Source organism: Macrobrachium nipponense, chromosome 1 (assembly GCF_015104395.2).
Source record: "Macrobrachium nipponense isolate FS-2020 chromosome 1, ASM1510439v2, whole genome shotgun sequence".
In the NCBI taxonomy this organism is placed as follows: domain Eukaryota; kingdom Metazoa; phylum Arthropoda; class Malacostraca; order Decapoda; family Palaemonidae; genus Macrobrachium; species Macrobrachium nipponense.
Window position 1 is genome coordinate 3224195 of NC_087200.1, and position 9084 is coordinate 3233278.

Genomic DNA, 9084 nt, shown 5'->3' on the forward strand with positions numbered 1-9084 from the left:
ATAACAACAATGTTTTGATACCACCGGCGACAGAGAAAATATGATAGAAAACTGGGGATGGTTCCTAGTCCTGCCACCCAGGGCAGGCCGGTAGATCACCTGACCTACCTGTAGCGAGTGGCGCGAAATTTGAATTTCTGTCGGGGGGACGACGGAGTCTTAGCTATGTATATATCTGACAGGTAAGTTGATTGTATGAAAATAAGGATTAAAGAACCCTTACATACCACTGGGCAATCCGTAACTTTAATCCAAGGCAGCGGATATTTTGGTTGTGCACGGCAGGCTATGAATTTGTTTGAGTACATTTAGCTGGCATTTCCAGTGCAAATGCGCAGTCAATTATTTTCGGACTTTGGTATCTATTTGCATGTAAATATGACAAATTTTCTAAGACAATTTGTATTTTTCATAGCTACAAACCTGAGGTCTTAACAATAGGATAACTTCTAGTGCCTAGCTGGATCCAGTTAAAAAAACAGATGAAAGCAAGGAATCTTGTGATATCTAGCAATGCATGCGTAACTCGGGCGAGGAGCGGTCAAGGACCACACCGCTACGCCAGTCTTTCTTTGATCGCGCTGGGCGAGAGTAATGTTTACCTCTCCTGGCCTTTACCCGGTTCATTGCCCGTTCACTGTCGTTTAGTGCGTGTGTGTGTTTGGCAGATATTATGGCTGCTTCTGCTCCTTCTAGGCCTTGTCAACGTGTGTGCCCCGGAATTCCAGGTTTTATGGTGCTCTCGTCTTCGCAGCGGCTGACACCAACGTCGCAGTAGGTGCCGTTCTAATTTTTGTACTACGAATCCTTGCACGGGATGCCGGGCATGGCCTTAAGAGCAGTGGAGGTTCATTTTAAGTGGCAATGAGAAACGTCGGAGAGGTTCAGCACTCTTCGTTCATGGGAAGGTTTCTCACCCCTTCCTGTTTCCTCTCCTGCAGTATTCAAACCCCATAATAGACTTATCCCTGTGTCTCCTCCCTTTTCTTCTTGATGTTCATCGCTGGAACTATCGGGAGGCCACCAGGCTGATGTTTGTAATGTCGCCTTCTTCTTCGGGAGTTATTTGATTTCCCAGGAAGGGGGAGGGGGAGGCTTTAGTTTTTTTTTTCATCATTCTCCAATTTCTTCCAGTTGGAGGGCGCCAAGATGGCGGCAATTGGAAGACACTCGGGCTAGGGGGGTACCCCGTCCTGGAGGGGTTGCATGCGTGCCTTTTGGAGGCTCGCTAACCCCCCTCCTCCTCAGGCTGGCCAGGCCATCCCCCCTCCTCCCGGCCTCGTCTTTGTGGGTAGTCAAGGTCAGCCATCTTGTATTGCTCCGCCAGTGACTGTTGCCACTTCTTCGAGTCGGAGGGAAGCTGTGACGTCACGGGATCCATCATTGTGTGTTCCTCCGCCAGTGGCGTCTGATTCCCCTTCTCACCGGGGGGAGGCCGTGACGTCACTCCCATCATCATCTGAGCACTGCCTCTCTCTGTCGTGACGTCATCTCTGCCGCTCCGGTCGCTACTGCAACCACCAATACCAGAATGTAGCCTCCCTCCTAAAAAAGTAATTCAATTTGCTGCTATGAGCATCAGTCGAGAATTGTGGCCCATCAAGGCAGCACAATGTGACCTCTAAACTCTTCTCGAAGTAAGTACTTTCTCCTAAATTATGACTTATGGCATAATTCAAGTGCTTTCTCAAGAAGTGGCCGCTTTCCAAGATAGGTGGCCGCTATGTCGCCGTTCAGTCATTTACCCTAATATAGTTCCACGTGGGGCATTTCTTTGGAAATTTACTTCTTTTTCTACAGTTTGGGTTGCTTAGGGTAAATTATTGATGTACGACCATTCATTCGAAGAAAGACAATTTTTTCACTTGATATTTATTCTGTTTGGTGAAGCAACAATACAATTAAATATTTCAAACATAACCATTCAAAAGACTAAAGTTTCGTCAACAAAATGAAATATATGAAACTGCCATAAAATATAAGCACAAAATAATGTGAAGTCTTCGTAAAATGCGTGTTTAAACAAAGCAGTTTTTAAATCCCAACATGTAGCCTGTCGGAGTTTTGTCATTTCCTTCCACATTGGCTGTCAAGTCCTTCCCAGTCCTCATATTTGAACAATATTTGCATAACGTATATATGTAACGTTTATTGTTATTATTCAAGATTGTAGTTGTAATAAGCACAATAAAACAACATTTTGTTGCCTATACCAGTGAAAGTATGAGACGTCTTATTCCCCGGGGTCATGTTTTAAACCGAGATGCAACTTTTACCTAGTAATTGGTGATTTTATCCTTACTGCCATAACAGCTAAAACTCCACCATGGCTTATTGGATTGTAATTATGCAAGTTTTAATTTTAATTCACTCCAAATTCCACTTGAAATATCTGAGTGTTTGTTTACAACAAAGCCGTGCCAGGAACAATTCTCAGTCTTATTGTACAGGGTGTCCATAAGTCCCAGTACCATTACAAGTACAGGCAGTCGCCAGGTTACGACAGGGGTTCCGTTCTTGAGACGCGTTGTAACCCGAAAATCGTCATAAGCTGGAACATCACCAAAAATACTAAGAAAACCTTACTTTTAATGCTTTTGGTTTATTCAAAACTATGTAAACTGCATTCTTATTGCATTTTGCATAAAAAAAAACTTTCTAATATTGATTATTTTGCATTTTTGGTGTCATATTTCTTCTGCCAGATGAGCGTTCTAGGCGTCGTAACCCTGGAAATAATTTCTGATGAATATAATTGAAAAGCGCCTTAACCTCGGAACGTTGTAAGCCGAACCCATCGTAACCCGGGGACTGCCTGTATATATATTGCTCAGAAACCTTATAACAATAACAGAGTAATGCGGTTTTTTTTTTAGATTTAAGTGTCTGAATGTAAGCTTGAGGAAATGTAGAACATTCTAAAACAAAACTGCATTACTCTATGTTATATGGTTTCTGAGCAATAAATACTAATAATGGTACTGGGACTTTATGGATACCCTGTACATCTGGCTGCCAAAAGCACTGGTGAGCAGACGAGAGATTAATGAATTGTTTATGACAAAAATTTTCTATTTTTTTTTAGCTCTTTTCATTAAGTCTATATTACTATTTTGACTTTAAAATTTTAATTGTATGGCTGAAATCAATGTAGCCTTTACATGCTAGGAAAGGCAAATCATCATTGTCAATTTAGTGGAACTTGACACATACGCAGAGCCTGCCTTACAAACTGTTTTCATGAATTTTAGTTGTCATAGTAATGCAATAATGATAAAATTGCTCTAATATTTATATATATCACAAACAGATACGCTAAATTCACTTATTTCCACGGTTTTGTGCAAGTCTTATCCCAAGCTTGGAGGGTAAAAACAAACCAATTGGCAACAGTGATAAAAATTAGGTAAAAGCGCAAACAAACAATATCGTAGCTAACTGTTCACATCAAAAAACCGATGAAATTTGTGTCAGGAATCTGGTTACATTTACAACATCTAATACTTTCAAATGAATTATCAAGAGTACGAAATAAATCTATGTAATTTATGAGCTTATTCTGGTGTTTAGGTAACTAGGGTAAAACATCACAGCAGGCCAAACAGGCCACCTACATTCAACGCTTGCCACCCTCCGAAAAAGTACATTATAACGACGTCCTGACACCGGAGATGGGCCATCAGTCGCGAATTCTTGTTGGTGAGAGAAAAAACGGAGCTAAAGACCCCTCTACTCTCCTTTCGAACTAAGTATTTTCTCCAAAGTTAGAAATTAAGGCCAAATTTAAGATTTAAACAGAGGGTAGTGAAAAGGGTGGCTACGGCAGTGGAAATCTCACCAAAAAGCTTTAGAAATTTTTACTTACAAAACTAAAAAATGTTTCGAAGATTGACGCCATCTTGATGTTTAACAGGAGTCGCTTGTCGTCAACAAACATTCCCATTTCCATGGGTCTAAAATCTGGCACAAACCACTTGTACCATAGGACGCTGGGGCACTTTCATCACAACAATCGTAAACCAACCTCTTACCAGCACTTATTCAAGGGGACTACGGCATTCTTTGCGGCGTTTTGCGCTCTTCAATTGTTTATCAGTGTTGTCAATTGGTATGTGTTTACCCTCCAAAACTAGGTATAAGACTTACACAAAACCGGGGAAATAAGTGAAAATTAGCGTATCTATTTGTATTATATATACGTACATATTACAGCAATTTTTATCATTACTGCATTACTATTGACAACTAGAATTCATCGAAACAGTTTGTAAATGCATCGGCGTATGTGGTGACGCTCCACTAGATTGGCAACGATGAGTCATTTTTCCTCACGTCGTCTGCTCGTAAGTATACATCCGAAACATTGTAATTTTTGTTGGGGTTAATTGGTTGCAAAAAAGGGATAATAGACATGAATTAAATAAACATTTTGAAGTAAAGTTAAACTAAATATTGAGTAAAGTAAACAATGAAGGGAATAAAGCTTTGCATCTCATAATCATGTTGTCGTCTGCTGCTCGTAACTGTGTTTGCGGAAGTGAGTGCTAGGAACCAGGACACAGCGTGGTTCAAGTGCACTGTGGAGTTTCAGTTGTGATGGCAGTAAGGATAAAAAACCACCGATTACAAGGTAAGAATGAATTCAGTTCCAACCATAACCCCGGGAATAACAAGTTTCATACTTTCACTAATATAGGCAACAAAATGTTGTTTTATTGTGCTGATTACAACTGCAATCTTGAGTAAGATCAATAAACGTTACATATATTCGCTAACATGTTCAAATGAGTGCTGGGAAGGCTGGGGAAAGATGGTGGGCCGTCACTGATGAGAACCGTCCATGCAAAACGTAGCCGCCATATTGGATTTCAAAACTGCCTTGAAAACATATTTTACGAAGAGCTCACATGCTTATTTTAGTTCGTATGGGGCTTTCATATATCACATTATGTTGACGAAACTTCAGTCTTTTAAATGGTATGCTTAGAGTTGCAATTGTATTCTTGTTTCACCAATTAAATATCGAGTGAATAAGACCCGTCCACCGTGATGAGGGTTGGCCTGTCGTGATATTCTACCCTAATTTATGAGCTTATTCTGGTGTTTAACTAATTATTTACTTCGAGAGGAAAGTAGAGGTCATGAGGTGTTGCTCCCACGATCTATGATTCGTGATTGGATGACCATACTCCATTGGCAGGACGTGTTAAAGTACTTTTCTGAAGGTGGGTCCGAAAACGGTCAAGGTGGCTGCGGCTAGTCCACTCGGTTGTTTATCCTACTTTGAGAGGAACGTAGAGGTCTCAAGGTGTTGCTTCCACGGACGTTGGCTCGTGACTGAAGTCTAACTTAGGTTTCTGGAAGTGTCTAGTTATTTTATGGGAAAGTGGTCGCGCAAACGTACAGGTGGCCACCCTGTCAGCACAGTGGTGCTTCACCCCTATATAGAAAAGTCAATCACCAAGGTAATACCTGGCGCGCCACTATTGCTTAGATTAACCGAACTAGATTTTAACCTACAACGTATTTAAATAACTACCAATATAGCGGCGAAACATTAACGATTCAATAGAGGGACTACGCAACACTAATAGGTAGCTGGGTAGTTTTAGCTACCTAGCAATCGAAGTCACTTGAGGCACCAGACCGTGAATGCGTCAAGAATTTGGTCAGAATTACCTCAAAACCTCCATTTTAACACAATTTCCAACTCACGAATTCAACTTCAACCACAGTCTTACCTCGACTGATCTTCAATTCGATCGTCCAGTCAATATTTTCGGTCGTAATTGATTGATTTCTGGACCTTGAATCTCCGTCGGCACAAATAGAGACAGCATTTGTTTACAAGTTGACCACTGTCGCAGCCTTGCAGGGCTGCCACCTCAACGGTATTTTCCCTAGACGGTTGCTCAAAATTCCCTACAATCGGATTTAAGATTATATTATATATATATATATATATATATATATATATATATATATATATATATGTATATATATATATATATATATATACCAAGATATTATATATATATATATATATATATATATATATATATATATATATATATATATATAATCCAATCCTAAATGGCCTCCAAATGAAAGATTTCGTAAATCCGCTACTGCCTATGGCTAATCGTTCAAAATTCCCCAAATAACTTTCAATGTAAATATCCATTGCATGACGTCGATAAGAATAAAAAAACAATACGCAAAATTCTGATGTGCATATATGTTTACTCCTAAATCTTAACATTAAAACGCAAGTCTATACATAAAAAGTATTTAAATAACCAAATGCAGATTTGCATACTTGAAGGAAACGAAATGAATATTGTGTGATTATGACAGTATTACCGTCTCACCACTTGTAGTGTTACTATTCATAGAAACTCAAGTCAGATATCACTGGCAAAATAAATTTATCATGAGTTTTTATTGGGGATTTAAAAAGTTCATGATGGTGTCTTTTGGTGGAGAATTCCTTAGATTTTCAGCGATCCACAAATCATTCCCCTAGGGAAAATTCCCTAAAAGTGGGGGCCCTGGCTAATGTCCCCAAGGTTGTTTTATATGAGTCGTTTTTGGGCTATAAATCGTTTTTAAAAAGTTTGAATCAATGTAGATTTAATTAAAAACTTACATAGATAATTTCAATATAAAATTGAGGAGTTGTACAATGTAATTAATAAAGCAATTTTGGCGAATTAACTGTTTTCTACCGTACGTGTTAATATTAAGTATGGTAAAGGTGTATCGCGCATATATGATAGCTTGTTTTACCTATTTATGGGTTGTTAATAACGGAATTTAACATGTTTCATCGATAAAAAAAAAAAAGGTTACTAACTTATAATTCAATCATATTATTTTAATTGTAAATCGAGCTACTTGACTGCTAAATATAATCAATGAGACATTTTTGGGGCGACATATAGATCTTTTATTTAAGGTAATTTTAACACGTTTCATTAAAATTTTTAATAAATATTTATAAAGCTATATCATTTCGGTATTAAATCGAGTTATTTTAACGCAAAATATATTGATAAAAGCAATGGTCTACTTTCCACCGTACTGTTAGACTTTCTATTTGTCAAAGCTGGCCGGATAAAATGACCGACAACTATAAAAAAAGGTATTTACCCTACACTTGCAGATTTTTTATATTGCAAACTAAAAAACATTAGCCGAGAGAGAACATTCATATCTTTGCCAGTATTTTCCTTTAAAAAAAAAAAAAAAAAAAAAAAAACGCTATTTCTGCTTGTCTACCCTCGGGTTAGATACTGTTCCTTTCGCTATATTTTTCTTTCCAGTTATTTTAAAAGTTTTAGGCTCGTGTACAGTGTTACGATTTCACATACGATGTTGTTTTATCACGATAAGCGAACGTTAAAATAATATATTCATTCGTGCTCACTTATGCTAAACGACTCGCTGATACTGAATGAATCATACTATATCAAACTTTATGAACTCGCTGGAAAATAGAAGTAAAAAAGAAAAAAAGAAAAAATAAACACAATCGAGTTTATGTGCAACGTACAATACTATCTGATTTTTCCATCTGTCCCCTCTGCCTGTGGTGTTTTCGCATGGTAACACTGCGTCCCGGGCTTTAAATAGTTACGCTATGTGTAAGTTTTAGGTAAATGAAAGGATATCTGGGTGTACATTTGCAACTGAAAAGTGTTTTAATAATTTACTGTATGCAAATTACACCGTTAATATTCGAAATAGGATATTATTTAAAGCCCGGGACGCAGTGTTACCATGCGCAAACACCACAGGCAGATGGACAGATGGAAAAAAAAAACAGAGTATAGTATATAAAACCATCAATTATGACCGGGACCGGAGCTCTCTCCAGTTGCTCACTAGATGCGGTAGATTAAGGGTACGTCCCATGGCTCCAGTTAAGCTAAGTAATTCTTAGTTTTACCAGACCACTGAGCTGATTAACAGCTCTCCTAGGGCTGGCCCGAAGGATTCGACATTTTTACGTGGCTAGGAACCAATTGGTCACCTAGCAGCGGGACCTACAGCTTATTGTGAGATCCGAACCACACTATATCGATAAATTAATTTTCATCTCCAGAAATAAATTCCTGAGAGCGTTGCCAGATGCACGATCCATGGTTAACTTTAACCTTAAATAGAATAAAAGTTACGGAGGCTAGAGGGTTGCAAATTGGTATATTTGATGGTTGGAGGGTGTATGATCAATTTGCATATACCAATACCAATTTGCAGGCCTCAAACCTTAGTTGTTTTGTTTAGAACTGAGTACTGACAGAACAATGCCGGGACAAATAGTTTTTCTTGTTCAGAAAACTAAAATGAGCAAAGATGCAAAATTAGATAATTTTCATTTTGATATTTATCATTGCAGACAAATTGTATACTCTACAGTGTTACAGCTCCAATCTAATTCTCGTACTCTAATATATCTGGTTTTCTACAGAAACTAAATAAGTTCTCACGTTATGTATTTGTTTTTCTACAGAAACTAATTAAGTTCTCACGTTAAGGACTTGATTTTTTATAGAAACTAATTGAATGTTCGCTTCGTGAGATGCAAAAGATTATGAGTTAGCAGCCAATATGGACACATGAGGCAGTTAGGCCTATACCTGCGACGCTCTTTAAGATTTGGCCTCCATTCGCAGGAGAACTTCGATGAAGGTTTAGAGTGTAAAGCAATTCAAATAGATTTGAGCGCTGCTTTCGATGTAGTAAATCACAAGGCACGTAGTTTTGAACGTCAAAAGCTTGGAGTGGGTGGAGGCGCATATACTTCACCAGCGAGATGCTGTTGATCTTCAGTGAACCAAGACCTATATTGTGTCTGGAGTTCCGTAGGGTAGTGTGCTTGGTTTACTACCATTTTTAGTTCATATAAATTATACGGTTGCAGGCCCGTGCCCAGAGTTTTTAAAGGGGAGGGGGTCATTTTTCCAAAAACTGATCCTCTTCTATAAATGTCATTGCATATATAAGTATATAAAGATGAAATACTTGAAAATGTTATTTTAGTTATATTAAGAAGAACAATTGGGTATGCGGTCAATGCCC

The 9084-nt window shown here is 38.4% G+C and overlaps 1 protein-coding gene across 4 annotated transcripts in view; it reads right to left on the reverse strand.

The window, feature by feature from the left end:
* Nucleotides 1-9084, reverse strand: part of LOC135219098 (bromodomain-containing protein 7-like) — a 339758-nt gene that overhangs the window by 309868 nt on the left and 20806 nt on the right. The window lies entirely within an intron of this gene.